Source organism: Saccoglossus kowalevskii, chromosome 17, assembly GCF_978046115.1.
Source record: "Saccoglossus kowalevskii chromosome 17, keSacKowa6.1, whole genome shotgun sequence".
Taxonomy (NCBI): Eukaryota; Metazoa; Hemichordata; class Enteropneusta; family Harrimaniidae; genus Saccoglossus; species Saccoglossus kowalevskii.
Genome location: NC_140657.1, coordinates 4730510 through 4749751, shown reverse-complemented (window position 1 = coordinate 4749751; position 19242 = coordinate 4730510). Strand labels below are relative to the sequence as shown.

The following is a 19242-nucleotide window of genomic DNA, read 5'->3' as shown; positions in this document are numbered from 1 at the left end:
GCTTTTAGTGACATACTGAAATGACGTCATATTGAACTATTAATTGACAGCACCAAAATCATTTTGCATAGGCCGGGAATCTACCACTGAACCACCAATGCGATATGTTGTTGTTCCATCACGGACATTTCAGGAAATATTGAATTTTATGTGACATAATGCAGATTAAGTTAGTATCAGAACTCGATAATGTAGATTCCATATCTATACAAATAATCTAGTCAGTTGTTTCCACCTGAAATTTACATACGCCTTGCATGGGCAATGTGCGAGATATCCGCGCTTTTAGTGACATACAGAAATAGCATCATATTGAACTATTAATTGACAGCACCAAAATCATTTTGCATTGGCCGGGAATCGAACCCGGGCCTCCCGCGTGGCAGGCGAGAATTCTACCACAGAACCACCAATGCGATATGTTGTTGTTCCATCACGGACATTTCAGGAAATATTGAATTTTATGTGACATAATGCAGATTAAGTTAGTATCAGTACTCGATATTGTAGATTCCATATCTATACAAATAATCTAGTCAGTTGTTTCCACCTGAAATTTACATACGTCTCGCATGGGCAATGTGCGAGATTTCCGCGCTTTTAGTGACACACAGAAATAACGTCATATTGAACTATTAATTGACAGCACCAAAATCATTTTGCATTGGCCGGGAATCGAACCCGGGCCTCCCGCGTGGCAGGCGAGAATTCTACCACTGAACCACCAATGCGATATGTTGTTGTTCCATCACGGACATTTCAGGAAGCATTGAATTTTATGTGACATAATGCAGATTAAGTTAGTATCAGAACGCGATAATGTAGATTCCATATCTATTCAAATAATCTAGTCAGTTGTTTCCACCTGAAATTTACATACGTCTCGCATGGGCTATGTGCGAGATTTCCGCGCTTTTAGTGACACACAGAAATGACGTGATATTGAACTATTAATTGACAGCACCAAAATCATTTTGCATGGCCGGGAATCTACCACTGAACCACCAATGCGATATGTTGTTGTTCCATCACGGACATTTCAGGAAATATTGAATTTTATGTGACATAATGCAGATTAAGTTAGTATCAGAACTCGATAATGTAGATTCCATATCTATACAAATAATCTAGTCAGTTGTTTCCACCTGAAATTTACATACGCCTTGCATGGGCAATGTGCGAGATATCCGCGCTTTTAGTGACATACAGAAATAGCATCATATTGAACTATTAATTGACAGCACCAAAATCATTTTGCATTGGCCGGGAATCTACCACTGAACCACCAATGCGATATGTTGTTGTTCCATCACGGACATTTCAGGAAATATTGAATTTTATGTGACATAATGCAGATTAAGTTAGTATCAGAACTCGATAATGTAGATTCCATATCTATACAAATAATCTAGTCAGTTGTTTCCACCTGAAATTTACATACGCCTTGCATGGGCAATGTGCGAGATTTCCGCGCTTTTAGTGACACACAGAAATAACGTCATATTGAACTATTAATTGACAGCACCAAAATCATTTTGCATTGGCCGGGAATCGAACCCGGGCCTCCCGCATGGCAGGCGAGAATTCTACCACTGAACCACCAATGCGATATGTTGTTGATCCATCATGGACATTTCAGAAAATATTAAATTTTATGTGACATAATGCAGATTAAGTTAGTATCAGTACTCGATAATGTAGATTCCATATATATACAAATAATCTAGTCAGTTGTTTCCACCTGAAATTTACATACGTCTCGCATGGGCAATGTGCGAGATTTCCGCGCTTTTAGTGACACACAGAAATGACGTCATATTGAACTATTAATTGACAGCACCAAAATCATTTTGCATAGGCCGGGAATCTACCACTGAACCACCAATGTGATATGTTGTTGTTCCATCTCGGACATTTCAGGAAATATTGAATTTTATGTGACATAATGCAGATTAAGTTAGTATCAGAACTCGATAATGTAGATTCCATATCTATACAAATAATCTAGTCAGTTGTTTCCACCTGAAATTTACATACGCCTTGCATGGGCAATGTGCGAGATATCCGCGCTTTTAGTGACATACAGAAATAGCGTCATATTGAACTATTAATTGACAGCACCAAAATCATTTTGCATAGGCCGGGAATCTACCACTGAACCACCAATGCGATATGTTGTTGTTCCATCACGGACATTTCAGGAAATATTGAATTTTATGTGACATAATGCAGATTAAGTTAGTATCAGAACTCGATAATGTAGATTCCATATCTATACAAATAATCTAGTCAGTTGTTTCCACCTGAAATTTACATACGCCTTGCATGGGCAATGTGCGAGATATCCGCGCTTTTAGTGACATACAGAAATAGCATCATATTGAACTATTAATTGACAGCACAAAAATCATTTTGCATTGGCCGGGAATCGAACCCGGGCCTCCCGCGTGGCAGGCGAGAATTCTACCACAGAACCACCAATGCGATATGTTGTTGTTCCATCACGGACATTTCAGGAAATATTGAATTTTATGTGACATAATGCAGATTAAGTTAGTATCAGTACTCGATATTGTAGATTCCATATCTATACATATAATCTAGTCAGTTGTTTCCACCTGAAATTTACATACGTCTCGCATGGGCAATGTGCGAGATTTCCGCGCTTTTAGTGACACACAGAAATAACGTCATATTGAACTATTAATTGACAGCACCAAAATCATTTTGAATTGGCCGGGAATCGAACCCGGGCCTCCCGCGTGGCAGGCGAGAATTCTACCACTGAACCACCAATGCGAGATGTTGTTGTTCCATCACGGACATTTCAGGAAATATTGAATTTTATGTGACATAATGCAGATTAAGTTAGTATCAGAACTCGATAATGTAGATTCCATATCTATACAAATAATCTAGTCAGTTGTTTCCACCTGAAATTTACATACGCCTTGCATGGGCAATGTGCGAGATATCCGCGCTTTTAGTGACATACAGAAATAGCGTCATATTGAACTATTAATTGACAGCACCAAAATCATTTTGCATTGGCCGGGAATCGAACCCGGGCCTCCCGCATGGCAGGCGAGAATTCTACCACTGAACCACCAATGCGATATGCTGTTGATCCATCATGGACATTTCAGAAAATATTAAATTTTATGTGACATAATGCAGATTAAGTTAGTATCAGTACTCGATAATGTAGATTCCATATATATACAAATAATCTAGTCAGTTGTTTCCACCTGAAATTTACATACGTCTCGCATGGGCAATGTGCGAGATTTCCGCGCTTTTAGTGACACACAGAAATGACGTCATATTGATCTATTAATTGACAGCACCAAAATCATTTTGCATAGGCCGGGAATCTACCACTGAACCACCAATGTGATATGTTGTTGTTCCATCTCGGACATTTCAGGAAATATTGAATTTTATGTGACATAATGCAGATTAAGTTAGTATCAGAACTCGATAATGTAGATTCCATATCTATACAAATAATCTAGTCAGTTGTTTCCACCTGAAATTTACATACGCCTTGCATGGGCAATGTGCGAGATATCCGCGCTTTTAGTGACATACAGAAATAGCGTCATATTGAACTATTAATTGACAGCACCAAAATCATTTTGCATAGGCCGGGAATCTACCACTGAACCACCAATGCAATATGTTGCTGTTCCATCACGGACATTTCAGGAAATATTGAATTTTATGTGACATAATGCAGATTAAGTTAGTATCAGAACTCGATAATGTTGATTCCATATCTATACAAATAATCTAGTCAGTTGTATCCACCTGAAATTTACATACGCCTTGCATGGGCAATGTGCGAGATATCCGCGCTTTTAGTGACATACAGAAATAGCATCATATTGAACTATTAATTGACAGCACCAAAATCATTTTGCATTGGCCGGTAATCGAACCCGGGCGTCCCGCGTGGCAGGCGAGAATTCTACCACAGAACCACCAATGCGATATGTTGTTGTTCCATCACGGACATTTCAGGAAATATTGAATTTTATGTGACATAATGCAGATTAAGTTAGTATCAGTACTCGATATTGTAGATTCCATATCTATACAAATAATCTAGTCAGTTGTTTCCACCTGAAATTTACATACGTCTCGCATGGGCAATGTGCGAGATTTTCGCGCTTTTAGTGACACACAGAAATAACGTCATATTGAACTATTAATTGACATCACCAAAATCATTTTGCATTGGCCGGGAATCGAACCCGGGCCTCCCGCGTGGCAGGCGAGAATTCTACCACTGAACCACCAATGCGAGATGTTGTTGATCCATCACGGACATTTCAGAAAATATTAAATTTTATGTGACATAATGCAGATTAAGTTAGTATCAGTACTCGATAATATAGATTCCATATATATACAAATAATCTAGTCAGTTGTTTCCACCTGAAATTTACATACGTCTCGCATGGGCTATGTGCGAGATTTCCGCGCTTTTAGTGACACACAGAAATGACGTGATATTGAACTATTCATTGACAGCACCAAAATCATTTTGCATGGCCGGGAATCTACCACTGAACCACCAATGCGATATGTTGTTGTTCCATCACGGACATTTCAGGAAATATTGAATTTTATGTGACATAATGCAGATTAAGTTAGTATCAGAACTCGATAATGTAGATTCCATATCTATACAAATAATCTAGTCAGTTGTTTCCACCTGAAATTTACATACGCCTTGCATGGGCAATGTGCGAGATATCCGCGCTTTTAGTGACATACAGAAATAGCGTCATATTGAACTATTAATTGACAGCACCAAAATCATTTTGCATTGGCCGGGAATCGAACCCGGGCCTCCCGCGTGGCAGGCGAGAATTCTACCACTGAACCACCAATGCGATATGTTGTTGTTCCATCACGGACATTTCAGGAAATATTGAATTTTATGTGACATAATGCAGATCAAGTTAGTATCAGAACGCGATAATGTAGATTCCATATCTATACAGATAATCTAGTCAGTTGTTTCCACCTGAAATTTACATATGTCTCGCACAGACAATGTGCGAGATATCCGCGCTTTTAGTGACATACAGAAATAGCGTCATATTGAACTATTAATTGACAGCACCAAAATCATTTTGCATTGGCCGGGAATCGAACCCGGGCCTCCCGCGTGGCAGGCGAGAATTCTACCACTGAACCACCAATGCGATATGTTGTTGATCCATCACGGACATTTCAGAAAATATTAAATTTTATGTGACATAATGCAGATTAAGTTAGTATCAGTACTCGATAATGTAGATTCCATATATATACAAATAATCTAGTCAGTTGTTTCCACCTGAAATTTACAAACGCCTTGCATGGGCAATGTGCGAGATATCCGCGCTTTTAGTGACACACAGAAATAGCGTCATATTGAACTATTAATTGACAGCACTAAAATCATTTTGTATTGGCCGGGAATAGAACCCGGGCGTCCCGCGTGGCAGGCGAGAATTCTACCACTGAACCACCAATGCGATATGTTGTTGTTCTATCACGGACATTTCAGGAAATATTGAATTTTATGTGACATAATGCAGATTAAGTTAGTATCAGTACTCGATAATGTAGATTCCATATATATACAAATAATCTAGTCAGTTGTTTCCACCTGAAATTTACATACGTCTCGCATGGGCAATGTGCGAGATTTCCGCGCTTTTAGTGACACACAGAAATGACGTCATATTGAACTATTAATTGACAGCACCAAAATCATTTTGCATTGGCCGGGAATCTACCACTGAACCACCAATGCGATATGTTGTTGTTCCATCACTGACATTTCAGGAAATATAGAATTTTATGTGACATAATGCATATTAAGTTAGTATCAGAACTCGATAATGTAGATTCCATATCAATACAAATAATCTAGTCAGTTGTTTCCACCTGAAATTTACATACGCCTTGCATGGGCAATGTGCGAGATATCCGCGCTTTTAGTGACATACAGAAATGACGTCATATTGAACTATTAATTGACAGCACCAAAATCATTTTGCATAGGCCGGGAATCTACCACTGAACCACCAATGCGATATGTTGTTGTTCCATCACGGACATTTCAGGAAATATTGAATTTTATGTGACATAATGCAGATTAAGTTAGTATCAGAACTCGATAATGTAGATTCCATATCTATTCAAATAATCTAGTCAGTTGTTTCCACCTGAAATTTACATACGCCTTGCATGGGCAATGTGCGAGATATCCGCGCTTTTAGTGACATACAGAAATAGCATCATATTGAACTATTAATTGACAGCACCAAAATCATTTTGCATTGGCCGGGAATCGAACCCGGGCCTCCCGCGTGGCAGGCGAGAATTCTACCACAGAACCACCAATGCCGTATGTTGTTGTTCCATCACGGACATTTCAGGAAATATTGAATTTTATGTGACATAATGCAGATTAAGTTAATATCAGTACTCGATATTGTAGATTCCATATCTATACAAATAATCTCGTCAGTTGTTTCCACCTGAAATTTACATATATTCTCACACAGACAATGTGCGAGGTTTCCGCGCTTTTAGTGACACACAGAAATAACGTCATATTGAACTATTAATTGACAGCACCAAAATCATTTTGCATTGGCCGGGAATCGAACCCGGGCCTCCCGCGTGGCAGGCGAGAATTCTACCACTGAACCACCAATGCGATATGTTGTTGATCCATCATGGACATTTCAGAAAATATTAAATTTTATGTGACATAATGCAGATTAAGTTAGTATCAGTACTCGATAATGTAGATTCCAAATATATACAAATAATCTAGTCAGTTGTTTCCACCTGAAATTTACATACGTATCGCATGGGCAATGTGCAAGATTTCCGCGCTTTTAGTGACACACAGAAATGACGTCATATTGAACTATTAATTTACAGCACCAAAATCATTTTGCATAGGCCGGGAATCTACCACTGAACCACCAATGCGATATGTTGTTGTTCCATCACGGACATTTCAGGAAATATTGAATTTTATGTGACATAATGCAGATTAAGTTAGTATCAGAACTCGATAATGTAGATTCCATATCTATACAAATAATCTAGTCAGTTGTTTCCACCTGAAATTTACATACGCCTTACATGGGCAATGTGCGAGATATCCGCGCTTTTAGTGACATACAGAAATAGCATCATATTGAACTATTAATTGACAGCACCAAAATCATTTTGCATTGGCCGGGAATCGAACCCGGGCCTCCCGCGTGGCAGGCGAGAATTCTACCACAGAACCACCAATGCGATATGTTGTTGTTCCATCACGGACATTTCAGGAAATATTGAATTTTATGTGACATAATGCAGATTAAGTTAGTATCAGTACTCGATATTGTAGAATCCATATCTATACAAATAATCTAGTCAGTTGTTTCCACCTGAAATTTACATACGTCTCGCATGGGCAATGTGCGAGATTTCCGCGCTTTTAGTGACACACAGAAATAACGTCATATTGAACTATTAATTGACAGCACCAAAATCATTTTGCATTGGCCGGGAATCGAACCCGGGCCTCCCGCATGGCAGGCGAGAATTCTACCACTGAACCACCAATGCGATATGTTGTTGTTCCATCACGGACATTTCAGGAAATATTGAATTTTATGTGACATAATGCAGATTAAGTTAGTATCAGAACTCGATAATGTAGATTCCATATCTATACAAATAATCTAGTCAGTTGTATCCACCTGAAATTTACATACGCCTTGCATGGGCAATGTGCGAGATATCCGCGCTTTTAGTGACATACAGAAATAGCATCATATTGAACTATTAATTGACAGCACCAAAATCATTTTGCATTGGCCGGGAATCGAACCCGGGCCTCCCGCGTGGCAGGCGAGAATTCTACCACTGAACCACCAATGCGATATGTTGTTGTTCCATCACGGACATTTCAGGAAATATTGAATTTTATGTGACATAATGCAGATTAAGTTAGTATCAGAACTCGATAATGTAGATTCCATATCTATACAAATAATCTAGTCAGTTGTTTCCACCTGAAATTTACATACGCCTTGCATGGGCAATGTGCGAGATATCCGCGCTTTTAGTGACATACAGAAATAGCGTCATATTGAACTATTAATTGACAGCACCAAAATCATTTTGCATTGGCCGGGAATCGAACCCGGGCCTCCCGCGTGGCAGGCGAGAATTCTACCACTGAACCACCAATGCGATATGTTGTTGTTCCATCACGGACATTTCAGGAAATATTGAATTTTATGTGACATAATGCAGATCAAGTTAGTATCAGAACGCGATAATGTAGATTCCATATCTATACAAATAATCTAGTTAGTTGTTTCCACCTGAAATTTACATATGTCTCGCACAGACAATGTGCGAGGTTTCCGCGCTTTTAGTGACACACAGAAATGACGTCATATTGAACTATTAATTGACAGCACCAAAATCATTTTGCATAGGCCGGAAATCTACCACTGAACCACCAATGCGATATGTTGTTGTTCCATCACGGACATTTCAGGAAATATTGAATTTTATGTGACATAATGCAGATTAAGTTAGTATCAGAACTCGATAATGTAGATTCCATATCTATACAAATAATCTAGTCAGTTGTTTCCACCTGAAATTTACATACGCCTTGCATGGGCAATGTGCGAGATATCCGCGCTTTTAGTGACATACAGAAATAGCATCATATTGAACTATTAATTGACAGCACCAAAATCATTTTGCATTGGCCGGGAATCGAACCCGGGCCTCCCGCGTGGCAGGCGAGAATTCTACCACAGAACCACCAATGCGATATGTTGTTGTTCCATCACGGACATTTCAGGAAATATTGAATTTTATGTGACATAATGCAGATTAAGTTAGTATCAGTACTCGATATTGTAGAATCCATATCTATACAAATAATCTAGTCAGTTGTTTCCACCTGAAATTTGCATACGTCTCGCATGGGCAATGTGCGAGATTTCCGCGCTTTTAGTGACACACAGAAATAACGTCATATTGAATTATTAATTAACAGCACCAAAATCATTTTGCATTGGCCGGGAATCGAACCCGGGCCTCCCGCATGGCAGGCGAGAATTCTACCACTGAACCACCAATGCGATATGTTGTTGATCCATCATGGACATTTCAGAAAATATTAAATTTTATGTGACATAATGCAGATTAAGTTAGTATCAGAACTCGATAATGTAGATTCCATATCTATACAAATAATCTAGTCAGTTGTTTCCACCTGAAATTTACATACGCCTTGCATGGGCAATGTGCGAGATATCCGCGCTTTTAGTGACATACAGAAATAGCGTCATATTGAACTATTAATTGACAGCACCAAAATCATTTTGCATTGGCCGGGAATCGAACCCGGGCCTCCCGCGTGGCAGGCGAGAATTCTACCACTGAACCACCAATGCGATATGTTGTTGTTCAATCACGGACATTTCAGGAAATATTGAATTTTATGTGACATAATGCAGATCAAGTTAGTATCAGAACGCGATTATGTAGATTCCATATCTATACAAATAATCTAGTCAGTTGTTTCCACCTGAAATTTACATATGTCTCGCACAGACAATGTGCGAGGTTTCCGCGCTTTTAGTGACACACAGAAATGACGTCATATTGAACTATTAATTGACAGCACCAAAATCATTTTGCATAGGCCGGGAATCTACCACTGAACCACCAATGCGATATGTTGTTGTTCCATCACGGACATTTCAGGAAATATTGAATTTTATGTGACATAATGCAGATTAAGTTAGTATCAGAACTCGATAATGTAGATTCCATATCTATACAAATAATCTAGTCAGTTGTTTCCACCTGAAATTTACATACGCCTTGCATGGGCAATGTGCGAGATATCCGCGCTTTTAGTGACATACAGAAATAGCATCATATTGAACTATTAATTGACAGCACCAAAATCATTTTGCATTGGCCGGGAATCGAACCCGGGCCTCCCGCGTGGCAGGCGAGAATTCTACCACAGAACCACCAATGCGATATGTTGTTGTTCCATCACGGACATTTCAGGAAATATTGAATTTTATGTGACATAATGCAGATTAAGTTAGTATCAGTACTCGATATTGTAGAATCCATATCTATACAAATAATCTAGTCAGTTGTTTCCACCTGAAATTTACATACGTCTCGCATGGGCAATGTGCGAGATTTCCGCGCTTTTAGTGACACACAGAAATGACGTCATATTGAACTATTAATTGACAGCACCAAAATCATTTTGCATAGGCCGGGAATCTACCACTGAACCACCAATGCGATATGTTGTTGTTCCATCTCGGACATTTCAGGAAATATTGAATTTTATGTGACATAATGCAGATTAAGTTAGTATCAGAACTCGATAATGTAGATTCCATATCTATACAAATAATCTAGTCAGTTGTTTCCACCTGAAATTTACATACGCCTTGCATGGGCAATGTGCGAGATATCCGCGCTTTTAGTGACATACAGAAATAGCGTCATATTGAACTATTAATTGACAGCACCAAAATCCTTTTGCATAGGCCGGGAATCTACCACTGAACCACCAATGCGATATGTTGTTGTTCCATCACGGACATTTCAGGAAATATTGAATTTTATGTGACATAATGCAGATTAAGTTAGTATCAGAACTCGATAATGTAGATTCCATATCTATACAAATAATCTAGTCAGTTGTATCCACCTGAAATTTACATACGCCTTGCATGGGCAATGTGCGAGATATCCGCGCTTTTAGTGACATACAGAAATAGCATCATATTGAACTATTAATTGACAGCACCAAAATCATTTTGCATTGGCCGGTAATCGAACCCGGGCCTCCCGCGTGGCAGGCGAGAATTCTACCACAGAACCACCAATGCGATATGTTGTTGTTCCATCACGGACATTTCAGGAAATATTGAATTTTATGTGACATAATGCAGATTAAGTTAGTATCAGTACTCGATATTGTAGATTCCATATCTATACAAATAATCTAATCAGTTGTTTCCACCTGAAATTTACATACGTCTCGCATGGGCAATGTGCGAGATTTCCGCGCTTTTAGTGACACACAGAAATAACGTCATATTGAACTATTAATTGACAGCACCAAAATCATTTTGCATTGGCCGGGAATCGAACCCGGGCCTCCCGCGTGGCAGGCGAGAATTCTACCACTGAACCACCAATGCGAGATGTTGTTGATCCATCACGGACATTTCAGAAAATATTAAATTTTATGTGACATAATGCAGATTAAGTTAGTATCAGTACTCGATAATGTAGATTCCATATATATACAAATAATCTAGTCAGTTGTTTCCACCTGAAATTTACATACGTCTCGCATGGGCTATGTGCGAGATTTCCGCGCTTTTAGTGACACACAGAAATGACGTGATATTGAACTATTAATTGACAGCACCAAAATCATTTTGCATGGCCGGGAATATACCACTGAACCACCAATGCGATATGTTGTTGTTCCATCACGGACATTTCAGGAAATATTGAATTTTATGTGACATAATGCAGATTAAGTTAGTATCAGAACTCGATAATGTAGATTCCATATCTATACAAATAATCTAGTCAGTTGTTTCCACCTGAAATTTACATACGCCTTGCATGGGCAATGTGCGAGATATCCGCGCTTTTAGTGACATACAGAAATAGCGTCATATTGAACTATTAATTGACAGCACCAAAATCATTTTGCATTGGCCGGGAATCGAACCCGGGCCTCCCGCGTGGCAGGCGAGAATTCTACCACTGAACCACCAATGCGATATGTTGTTGTTCCATCACGGACATTTCAGGAAATATTGAATTTTATGTGACATAATGCAGATCAAGTTAGTATCAGAACGCGATAATGTAGATTCCATATCTATACAAATAATCTAGTCAGTTGTTTCCACCTGAAATTTACATATGTCTCGCACAGACAATGTGCGAGGTTTCCGCGCTTTTAGTGACACACAGAAATAACGTCATATTGAACTATTAATTGACAGCACCAAAATCATTTTGCATTGGCCGGGAATCAAACCCGGGCCTCCCGCGTGGCAGGCGAGAATTCTACCACTGAACCACCAATGCGATATGTTGGTGTTCCATCACGGACATTTCAGGAAATATTGAATTTTATGTGACATAATGCAGATTAAGTTAGTATCAGTACTCGATAATGTAGATTCCATATATATACAAATAATCTAGTCAGTTGTTTCCACCTGAAATTTACATACGTCTCGCATGGGCAATGTGCGAGATATCCGCGCTTTTAGTGACATACAGAAATAGCATCATATTGAACTATTAATTGACAGCACCAAAATCATTTTGCATTGGCCGGTAATCGAACCCGGGCCTCCCACGTGGCAGGCGAGAATTCTACCACAGAACCACCAATGCGATATGTTGTTGTTCCATCACGGACATTTCAGGAAATATTGAATTTTATGTGACATAATGCAGATTAAGTTAGTATCAGTACTCGATATTGTAGAATCCATATCTATACAAATAATCTAGTCAGTTGTTTCCACCTGAAATTTACATACGTCTCGCATGGGCAATGTGCGAGATTTCCGCGCTTTTAGTGACACACAGAAATAACGTCATATTGAACTATTAATTGACAGCACCAAAATCATTTTGCATTGGCCGGGAATCGAACCCGGGCCTCCCGCATGGCAGGCGAGAATTCTACCACTGAACCACCAATGCGATATGTTGTTGATCCATCAAGGACATTTCAGAAAATATTAAATTTTATGTGACATAATGCAGATTAAGTTAGTATCAGTACACGATAATGTAGATTCCATATATATACAAATAATCTAGTCAGTTGTTTCCACCTGAAATTTACATACGTCTCGCATGGGCAATGTGCGAGATTTCCGCGCTTTTAGTGACACACAAAAATGACGTCATATTGAACTATTAATTGACAGCACCAAAATCATTTTGCATAGGCCGGGAATCTACCACTGAACCACCAATGCGATATGTTGTTGTTCCATCTCGGACATTTCAGGAAATATTGAATTTTATGTGACATAATGCAGATTAAGTTAGTATCAGAACTCGATAATGTAGATTCCATATCTATACAAATAATCTAGTCAGTTGTTTCCACCTGAAATTTACATACGCCTTGCATGGGCAATGTGCGAGATATCCGCGCTTTTAGTGACATACAGAAATAGCGTCATATTGAACTATTAATTGACAGCACCAAAATCATTTTGCATAGGCCGGGAATCTACCACTGAACCACCAATGCGATATGTTGTTGTTCCATCACGGACATTTCAGGAAATATTGAATTTTATGTGACATAATGCAGATTAAGTTAGTATCAGAACTCGATAATGTAGATTCCATATCTATACAAATAATCTAGTCAGTTGTATCCACCTGAAATTTACATACGCCTTGCATGGGCAATGTGCGAGATATCCGCGCTTTTAGTGACATACAGAAATAGCATCATATTGAACTATTAATTGACAGCACCAAAATCATTTTGCATTGGCCGGTAATCGAACCCGGGCCTCCCGCGTGGCAGGCGAGAATTCTACCACAGAACCACCAATGCGATATGTTGTTGTTCCATCACGGACATTTCAGGAAATATTGAATTTTATGTGACATAATGCAGATTAAGTTAGTATCAGTACTCGATATTGTAGATTCCATATCTATACAAATAATCTAATCAGTTGTTTCCACCTGAAATTTACATACGTCTCGCATGGGCAATGTGCGAGATTTCCGCGCTTTTAGTGACACACAGAAATAACGTCATATTGAACTATTAATTGACAGCACCAAAATCATTTTGCATTGGCCGGGAATCGAACCCGGGCCTCCCGCGTGGCAGGCGAGAATTCTACCACTGAACCACCAATGCGAGATGTTGTTGATCCATCACGGACATTTCAGAAAATATTAAATTTTATGTGACATAATGCAGATTAAGTTAGTATCAGTACTCGATAATGTAGATTCCATATATATACAAATAATCTAGTCAGTTGTTTCCACCTGAAATTTACATACGTCTCGCATGGGCTATGTGCGAGATTTCCGCGCTTTTAGTGACACACAGAAATGACGTGATATTGAACTATTAATTGACAGCACCAAAATCATTTTGCATGGCCGGGAATCTACCACTGAACCACCAATGCGATATGTTGTTGTTCCATCACGGACATTTCAGGAAATATTGAATTTTATGTGACATAATGCAGATTAAGTTAGTATCAGAACTCGATAATGTAGATTCCATATCTATACAAATAATCTAGTCAGTTGTTTCCACCTGAAATTTACATACGCCTTGCATGGGCAATGTGCGAGATATCCGCGCTTTTAGTGACATACAGAAATAGCGTCATATTGAACTATTAATTGACAGCACCAAAATCATTTTGCATTGGCCGGGAATCGAACCCGGGCCTCCCGCGTGGCAGGCGAGAATTCTACCACTGAACCACCAATGCGATATGTTGTTGTTCCATCACGGACATTTCAGGAAATATTGAATTTTATGTGACATAATGCAGATCAAGTTAGTATCAGAACGCGATAATGTAGATTCCATATCTATACAAATAATCTAGTCAGTTGTTTCCACCTGAAATTTACATATGTCTCGCACAGACAATGTGCGAGGTTTCCGCGCTTTTAGTGACACACAGAAATAACGTCATATTGAACTATTAATTGACAGCACCAAAATCATTTTGCATTGGCCGGGAATCAAACGCGGGCCTCCCGCGTGGCAGGCGAGAATTCTACCACTGAACCACCAATGCGATATGTTGGTGTTCCATCACGGACATTTCAGGAAATATTGAATTTTATGTGACATAATGCAGATTAAGTTAGTATCAGTACTCGATAATGTAGATTCCATATATATACAAATAATCTAGTCAGTTGTTTCCACCTGAAATTTACATACGTCTCGCATGGGCAATGTGCGAGATATCCGCGCTTTTAGTGACATACAGAAATAGCATCATATTGAACTATTAATTGACAGCACCAAAATCATTTTGCATTGGCCGGTAATCGAACCCGGGCCTCCCGCGTGGCAGGCGAGAATTCTACCACTGAACCACCAATGCGATATGTTGTTGATCCATCATGGACATTTCAGAAAATATTAAATTTTATGTGACATAATGCAGATTAAGTTAGTATCAGAACTCGATAATGTAGATTCCATATCTATACAAATAATCTAGTCAGTTGTTTCCACCTGAAATTTACATACGCCTTGCATGGGCAATGTGCGAGATATCCGCGCTTTTAGTGACATACAGAAATAGCGTCATATTGAACTATTAATTGACAGCACCAAAATCATTTTGCATTGGCCGGGAATCGAACCCGGGCCTCCCGCGTGGCAGGCGAGAATTCTACCACTGAACCACCAATGCGATATGTTGTTGTTCCATCACGGACATTTCAGGAAATATTGAATTTTATGTGACATAATGCAGATCAAGTTAGTATCAGAACGCGATAATGTAGATTCCATATCTATACAAATAATCTAGTCAGTTGTTTCCACCTGAAATTTACATATGTCTCGCACAGACAATGTGCGAGGTTTCCGCGCTTTTAGTGACACACAGAAATGACGTCATATTGAACTATTAATTGACAGCACCAAAATCATTTTGCATAGGCCGGGAATCTACCACTGAACCACCAATGCGATATGTTGTTGTTCCATCACGGACATTTCAGGAAATATTGAATTTTATGTGACATAATGCAGATTAAGTTAGTATCAGAACTCGATAATGTAGATTCCATATCTATACAAATAATCTAGTCAGTTGTTTCCACCTGAAATTTACATACGCCTTGCATGGGCAATGTGCGAGATATCCGCGCTTTTAGTGACATACAGAAATAGCATCATATTGAACTATTAATTGACAGCACCAAAATCATTTTGCATTGGCCGGGAATCGAACCCGGGCCTCCCGCGTGGCAGGCGAGAATTCTACCACAGAACCACCAATGCGATATGTTGTTGTTCCATCACGGACATTTCAGGAAATATTGAATTTTATGTGACATAATGCAGATTAAGTTAGTATCAGTACTCGATATTGTAGAATCCATATCTATACAAATAATCTAGTCAGTTGTTTCCACCTGAAATTTACATACGTCTCGCATGGGCAATGTGCGAGATTTCCGCGCTTTTAGTGACACACAGAAATAACGTCATATTGAACTATTAATTGACAGCACCAAAATCATTTTGCATTGGCCGGGAATCGAACCCGGGCCTCCCGCATGGCAGGCGAGAATTCTACCACTGAACCACCAATGCGATATGTTGTTGATCCATCAAGGACATTTCAGAAAATATTAAATTTTATGTGACATAATGCAGATTAAGTTAGTATCAGTACACGATAATGTAGATTCCATATATATACAAATAATCTAGTCAGTTGTTTCCACCTGAAATTTACATACGTCTCGCATGGGCAATGTGCGAGATTTCCGCGCTTTTAGTGACACACAGAAATGACGTCATATTGAACTATTAATTGACAGCACCAAAATCATTTTGCATAGGCCGGGAATCTACCACTGAACCACCAATGCGATATGTTGTTGTTCCATCTCGGACATTTCAGGAAATATTGAATTTTATGTGACATAATGCAGATTAAGTTAGTATCAGAACTCGATAATGTAGATTCCATATCTATACAAATAATCTAGTCAGTTGTTTCCACCTGAAATTTACATACGCCTTGCATGGGCAATGTGCGAGATATCCGCGCTTTTAGTGACATACAGAAATAGCGTCATATTGAACTATTAATTGACAGCACCAAAATCATTTTGCATGGCCGGGAATCTACCACTGAACCACCAATGCGATATGTTGTTGTTCCATCACGGACATTTCAGGAAATATTGAATTTTATGTGACATAATGCAGATTAAGTTAGTATCAGAACTCGATAATGTAGATTCCATATCTATACAAATAATCTAGTCAGTTGTTTCCACCTGAAATTTACATACGCCTTGCATGGGCAATGTGCGAGATATCCGCGCTTTTAGTGACATACAGAAATAGCGTCATATTGAACTATTAATTGACAGCACCAAAATCATTTTGCATTGGCCGGGAATCGAACCCGGGCCTCCCGCGTGGCAGGCGAGAATTCTACCACTGAACCACCAATGCGATATGTTGTTGTTCCATCACGGACATTTCAGGAAATATTGAATTTTATGTGACATAATGCAGATCAAGTTAGTATCAGAACGCGATAATGTAGATTCCATATCTATACAAATAATCTAGTCAGTTGTTTCCACCTGAAATTTACATATGTCTCGCACAGACAATGTGCGAGGTTTCCGCGCTTTTAGTGACACACAGAAATAACGTCATATTGAACTATTAATTGACAGCACCAAAATCATTTTGCATTGGCCGGGAATCAAACGCGGGCCTCCCGCGTGGCAGGCGAGAATTCTACCACTGAACCACCAATGCGATATGTTGGTGTTCCATCACGGACATTTCAGGAAATATTGAATTTTATGTGACATAATGCAGATTAAGTTAGTATCAGTACTCGATAATGTAGATTCCATATATATACAAATAATCTAGTCAGTTGTTTCCACCTGAAATTTACATACGTCTCGCATGGGCAATGTGCGAGATATCCGCGCTTTTAGTGACATACAGAAATAGCATCATATTGAACTATTAATTGACAGCACCAAAATCATTTTGCATTGGCCGGTAATCGAACCCGGGCCTCCCGCGTGGCAGGCGAGAATTCTACCACTGAACCACCAATGCGATATGTTGTTGATCCATCATGGACATTTCAGAAAATATTAAATTTTATGTGACATAATGCAGATTAAGTTAGTATCAGAACTCGATAATGTAGATTCCATATCTATACAAATAATCTAGTCAGTTGTTTCCACCTGAAATTTACATACGCCTTGCATGGGCAATGTGCGAGATATCCGCGCTTTTAGTGACATACAGAAATAGCGTCATATTGAACTATTAATTGACAGCACCAAAATCATTTTGCATTGGCCGGGAATCGAACCCGGGCCTCCCGCGTGGCAGGCGAGAATTCTACCACTGAACCACCAATGCGATATGTTGTTGTTCCATCACGGACATTTCAGGAAATATTGAATTTTATGTGACATAATGCAGATCAAGTTAGTATCAGAACGCGATAATGTAGATTCCATATCTATACAAATAATCTAGTCAGTTGTTTCCACCTGAAATTTACATATGTCTCGCACAGACAATGTGCGAGGTTTCCGCGCTTTTAGTGACACACAGAAATGACGTCATATTGAACTATTAATTGACAGCACCAAAATCATTTTGCATAGGCCGGGAATCTACCACTGAACCACCAATGCGATATGTTGTTGTTCCATCACGGACATTTCAGGAAATATTGAATTTTATGTGACATAATGCAGATTAAGTTAGTATCAGAACTCGATAATGTAGATTCCATATCTATACAAATAATCTAGTCAGTTGTTTCCACCTGAAATTTACATACGCCTTGCATGGGCAATGTGCGAGATATCCGCGCTTTTAGTGACATACAGAAATAGCATCATATTGAACTATTAATTGACAGCACCAAAATCATTTTGCATTGGCCGGGAATCGAACCCGGGCCTCCCGCGTGGCAGGCGAGAATTCTACCACAGAACCACCAATGCGATATGTTGTTGTTCCATCACGGACATTTCAGGAAATATTGAATTTTATGTGACATAATGCAGATTAAGTTAGTATCAGTACTCGATATTGTAGAATCCATATCTATACAAATAATCTAGTCAGTTGTTTCCACCTGAAATTTACATACGTCTCGCATGGGCAATGTGCGAGATTTCCGCGCTTTTAGTGACACACAGAAATAACGTCATATTGAACTATTAATTGACAGCACCAAAATCATTTTGCATTGGCCGGGAATCGAACCCGGGCCTCCCGCATGGCAGGCGAGAATTCTACCACTGAACCACCAATGCGATATGTTGTTGATCCATCAAGGACATTTCAGAAAATATTAAATTTTA

At 39.1% G+C, this 19242-nt stretch overlaps 15 non-coding genes across 15 annotated transcripts; all 15 read right to left on the bottom strand.

Moving 5' to 3' along the window:
• Positions 1–660: 660 nt before the first annotated feature.
• TRNAG-GCC (transfer RNA glycine (anticodon GCC)) lies at positions 661–731 on the bottom strand. The gene has a single exon. It is a non-coding gene; the product is annotated as a tRNA-Gly (tRNA).
• A 3504-nt stretch (positions 732–4235) lies between these two features.
• TRNAG-GCC (transfer RNA glycine (anticodon GCC)) lies at positions 4236–4306 on the bottom strand. The gene has a single exon. It is a non-coding gene; the product is annotated as a tRNA-Gly (tRNA).
• A 524-nt stretch (positions 4307–4830) lies between these two features.
• Positions 4831–4901, bottom strand: TRNAG-GCC (transfer RNA glycine (anticodon GCC)). Its single transcript has one exon. It is a non-coding gene; the product is annotated as a tRNA-Gly (tRNA).
• A 244-nt stretch (positions 4902–5145) lies between these two features.
• TRNAG-GCC (transfer RNA glycine (anticodon GCC)) lies at positions 5146–5216 on the bottom strand. The gene has a single exon. It is a non-coding gene; the product is annotated as a tRNA-Gly (tRNA).
• Positions 5217–6653: 1437 nt separating this feature from the next.
• Positions 6654–6724, bottom strand: TRNAG-GCC (transfer RNA glycine (anticodon GCC)). Its single transcript has one exon. It is a non-coding gene; the product is annotated as a tRNA-Gly (tRNA).
• Positions 6725–7879: 1155 nt separating this feature from the next.
• Positions 7880–7950, bottom strand: TRNAG-GCC (transfer RNA glycine (anticodon GCC)). Its single transcript has one exon. It is a non-coding gene; the product is annotated as a tRNA-Gly (tRNA).
• Positions 7951–8194: 244 nt separating this feature from the next.
• On the bottom strand, positions 8195–8265 carry TRNAG-GCC (transfer RNA glycine (anticodon GCC)). Its single transcript has one exon. It is a non-coding gene; the product is annotated as a tRNA-Gly (tRNA).
• A 1155-nt stretch (positions 8266–9420) lies between these two features.
• On the bottom strand, positions 9421–9491 carry TRNAG-GCC (transfer RNA glycine (anticodon GCC)). Its single transcript has one exon. It is a non-coding gene; the product is annotated as a tRNA-Gly (tRNA).
• A 1717-nt stretch (positions 9492–11208) lies between these two features.
• TRNAG-GCC (transfer RNA glycine (anticodon GCC)) lies at positions 11209–11279 on the bottom strand. The gene has a single exon. It is a non-coding gene; the product is annotated as a tRNA-Gly (tRNA).
• A 524-nt stretch (positions 11280–11803) lies between these two features.
• Positions 11804–11874, bottom strand: TRNAG-GCC (transfer RNA glycine (anticodon GCC)). Its single transcript has one exon. It is a non-coding gene; the product is annotated as a tRNA-Gly (tRNA).
• A 2066-nt stretch (positions 11875–13940) lies between these two features.
• On the bottom strand, positions 13941–14011 carry TRNAG-GCC (transfer RNA glycine (anticodon GCC)). Its single transcript has one exon. It is a non-coding gene; the product is annotated as a tRNA-Gly (tRNA).
• Positions 14012–14535: 524 nt separating this feature from the next.
• On the bottom strand, positions 14536–14606 carry TRNAG-GCC (transfer RNA glycine (anticodon GCC)). The gene has a single exon. It is a non-coding gene; the product is annotated as a tRNA-Gly (tRNA).
• Positions 14607–15480: 874 nt separating this feature from the next.
• Positions 15481–15551, bottom strand: TRNAG-GCC (transfer RNA glycine (anticodon GCC)). The gene has a single exon. It is a non-coding gene; the product is annotated as a tRNA-Gly (tRNA).
• Positions 15552–17267: 1716 nt separating this feature from the next.
• On the bottom strand, positions 17268–17338 carry TRNAG-GCC (transfer RNA glycine (anticodon GCC)). The gene has a single exon. It is a non-coding gene; the product is annotated as a tRNA-Gly (tRNA).
• An 874-nt stretch (positions 17339–18212) lies between these two features.
• Positions 18213–18283, bottom strand: TRNAG-GCC (transfer RNA glycine (anticodon GCC)). Its single transcript has one exon. It is a non-coding gene; the product is annotated as a tRNA-Gly (tRNA).
• Positions 18284–19242: the final 959 nt, after the last annotated feature.